This window comes from Ursus arctos, unplaced genomic scaffold, assembly GCF_023065955.2.
Source record: "Ursus arctos isolate Adak ecotype North America unplaced genomic scaffold, UrsArc2.0 scaffold_26, whole genome shotgun sequence".
NCBI lineage: Eukaryota > Metazoa > Chordata > Mammalia > Carnivora > Ursidae > Ursus > Ursus arctos.
In genome coordinates this window covers 1,877,379-1,881,431 of record NW_026622941.1, presented here as the reverse complement: position 1 = coordinate 1,881,431, position 4,053 = coordinate 1,877,379, and positions in this window count along the sequence as shown.

Sequence of the window (4,053 nt, the reverse complement as noted above, 5' to 3'; positions counted from 1 at the left end):
TATCTATGTGACCTTCAACAAGTGACCTCACCTTTAACTTGGGGCTCCTAACTAACATCTATCCTACCAATTTTGTGGGATAAATGAGATCAAGTTAGAAAGCGTACTTGAAAAAGATTTACAGTCTATGAAATGTTCTGCAAATGAAAAAGCTATTATTATTTTTATTATTACTACTTCTACATCATCATTAGCATTATTTTCATCACTGTTGTTATTATGTCTTTTTTAAAAAAAAAATTCATTTATTTATTTTAGAGAGAGAGCGCGTGTATGAGCAGGGCAGAGAGAGAGGGAGACAAGCAGACTCCCTGCTGAGCGCGGAGCCCAACATAGGGCTCTCTCCCAGGACCCTGAGATCATGACCTGAGCCAAAACCAAGATCGGATGCTCAACCAACGGAGCCACCCAGGCACCCCTGTTACTATTATTTCTAATAGAAGCTCAGGAGGATCCTTCTTGTCCAATTAACTAGCCAATGCTCAGTTCATCTCAACAAAGTTCTGTGTGACAAGGAGCTCATTAATTCTCAAGACAGTTCATTCCCAGGATTTTTATAAAATGGAGAATATGAGCTAAAACACACTTAGCAGAAACTTCACAAACAGAGGAAGAAATAATATAGGAGATAGAGGTCTATGTTCCGTGAGATTGCAAAGCAGTTAAGATGTGAAACAGCTATCAGAGAGCCCTGGAGCAGAATGAGAAGGGGCAGGTGTGGGGAAGAAAGGGGCCTGTTAGGCGAGACTTTGCTCAAGCCTGAATTTCTCCAGTCTGGGCCCAGCCATGGCCTGGATTAAGCCCCTGGTAACCAGGCCTGGAGTGGACCTGGGGTCATTGGAGCTCTTTGGAGTGGGGAGACCGCACGTACACATTCTCTTCTAATCTCATTTTGTCTTTTTCTGCCAGTCCCACTAAACCTATTCACTTTACTTCATGGTCAGGGGTCAGGTTTTGTAAGCATAGAGGACCTGTACACTAAACATGTCTTTCCAGTTACTTCCCAATGTCTGCAACATACTAAAACATGAGAAAGTGCCTTGAATTCCACATGAATGGATTATAAGCTTAAAATACAAAGACCACTGTGGTAACTAATGTCTGTGAGTCTCAGCACCTGAGTGCTAAGAGGGAGGGAGAACAAGATGTGGAAAGGGTTCATTGAGAAAGCAGAAGACAAATCTCCCTGTTTACAAGTGTGCTGTGGAAATGACTGTGGACGTTGCATAGACCATCGGCCCTGGCCCAGCAAACACAGACAGCTCTGTGTCATATGATGCAGGAAGCTGTTATTGAATGTGGCCAATTTCACATAAAGGAGTTTTGTCCTGGGGCAGAGTGGGAGTGTGGGGGGTTGCTAGTGGGTTGCACAGTAGGACAGCAAACTGAGTTGCCTCTCTCGTTACCTAGGTGCGTGTGGTGCTAGCCGGTTCACCGTGGTAGCACCAGCGCCATAGAGGGATGATTTAGGATTATTTGATTTGGGTAGAGTCCATGGTTCTAGGCAAGCTGCTTCACTTCTCAGTGGAATAGAGCGATTGAATTAGAAGGATGTTCCCCCACTCCAGATCACATGGCTGTCTATTGAGCCACCTCAATTCATCTCAAATGCAGCTCTCTTTACAAACACGTAGATGAGCCCAGAAACAATAACGACCAATCTATTTGATGCACATTGAAATTAGGTCAAGATAGCAGCCCGTTAAGGACTTGTTAACATTATGTCAAAACTGAGGGCTCAGGTAGTCCACGGTTAAGATGGCGGAGAAGTAGGAGACACCTTTTTCAGCCGGTCCCCCGAGTCAAGCTGGATAGGTACCAGACCAGCCTAAACAACCACGGAACCAGCCTGAGATGCAGGAAGATGCATCTGGATCTCTACAAATGAACATCTCCAGCGCTGAGTATTGAGGTACGAAGCGGGGAGCCATGAAACCGCACACAGATATCGGAAGATAAACGGAAGGGGGAGGGAGCCGCCGCGTTCAGGCGCTGGGAAGCGGTAGCCACTTGCATGGGAGAGCAGGCGGGGCTCGAGGACGGCACCTGCAAAACAGCAGACTGAGACTGTGAGCCGGGTGCGCCACAAGGCATCTCGCGGAACACCGGAATCCCGGTGCGCTCACTGGATCCAGACTGAGACCGGGAGCTTCTGGAGTGCGCACGGGGCGGCTGGCAGCTGGCGGCGTTAGAAACACAAAGGACACAGACGCGCCGACCCTGGAAGTGAGGGCTGGGACGCCAGGTGTGGGGCGCACATCCCGGGATGCTGCAGGGTTGAGCAGCACCAACAGTAACAGAGTTAAAGTGGCCAGAACATTAGTAGAGAACGGGCCGCAATCCCTCTGTTCTGTGACAGAGGCTGAAATTCGGCCGCTGCTTCTCTGACTCTCAGAAGAGGCACAGCAAACCGCCAGGGAAAGTCGCCAGAGAACAAAAGCCTGGAAATACCGGCTCACAGCGTGCCCATCCCCATTCCCCCTCGCAGGGGACGCAGAGACTCTACCCAAACAGGGTTGCCTGAGTATCGGGCGCCGCAGGCCCCTCCCCCAGAAGGCAGGCTGAAAAATCAAGAAGCCCACAACCCGGGCGCCTGGGTGGCGCAGTCATTGAGCGCCTGTCTTCGGATTAGGGCGTGATCCCGGCGTTCCGGAAAGGAGTCCCTCATCGGGCTCCTCCGCTGGGAGCCTGCTTCTTCCTCTCCCACTCCCCTGCTTCTGTTCCCTCTCGCTGGTTGGCTGCCACATAAATAAATAAATAAATAAATAAATAAATAAATAAAATCTTTAAAGAAGAAGCCCACATCCCTAATCCCTTTAAAACAAGGGGCACGGCCTGGGACCCAGTCAATAATTTGGGCTCTGGACAACCCGCAACCTCTCCTCATCAGAATGACAAGAAGGAGAAGCCCCCCCCAGCAAAGAAAAGACAGTGAGTCTGTGGCCTCTGCCACAGAAATAATGGATATGGATGTAACCAAAGTATCAGAAATGGAATTCAGAGTAACGATGGTCAAAATGATGAGTAGAATTGAAAAAACTATTAACGAAAAGGTTACTGAGAATATAGAATCCCTAAGGACAGAAATGAGAGCGAATCTGACAGAAATTAAAAATTCTATGAGCCAAATGCAGGCAAAACTAGAGGCTCTGACGGCCAGGGTCACAGAAGCAGAGGAACGGGTTAGTGAATTGGAGGATGGGTTAATAGAGGAAAAAATGAAAATAGAAGATGGTCTTAAAAAAATCCACGCCCACGAATGTAGGTTATGGGAGATTACTAACTCAATGAAACCATCCAATGTTAGAATCATCGGCATCCCCGAGGGGGTGGAGAAAAACAGAGATCTAGAAGAGATATTTGAACAAATTGTAGCTGAAAACTTCCCTAATCTAGCAAGGGAAACAAACATTCGTGTCCAAGAGGCAGAGAGGACCACTCCCAAACTCAACCACGACAAACCTACGCCACGTCACATCATAGTGCATTTGTAAATATTAGATCTAAGGATACAGTATTGAAAGTGGCCAGGGCAAAGAAATTTCTCACGTACCAAGGCAAAGGCATCAGAATTACGTCAGACCTGTCTACACAGACCTGGAAAGAGAGAAAGGGTTGGGGGAGCATATTTAAAGCTCTTTCAGAGAAAAACATGCAGCCAAGGATCCTTTATCCAGCAAGGCTGTCATTCAGAATTGATGGAGAAATAAAGACATTTCAGAATCGCCAGTCACTAACCAATTTCGTAACCACGAAACCAGCCCTACAGGAGATATTACAGGGGGTTCTATAAAAGTAAAAAGGCCCCAAGAGTGATACAGAACAGGAAGTCATAGCCAATACAAACAAAGACTTTACTGGCAACATGGCAACATTAAAATCATATCTCTCAGTAATCAGTCTTAATGTAAATGGTTTGAACCATCCCATTTTATGCCACAGGGCTGCAGATTGGATAAAAAGAAATGACCCATCCATTTGCTGTCTATAAGAGACTCATTTCGAACCCAAAGATGCATTCAGACTGAGAGTAAGGGGATGGAATACCATCTT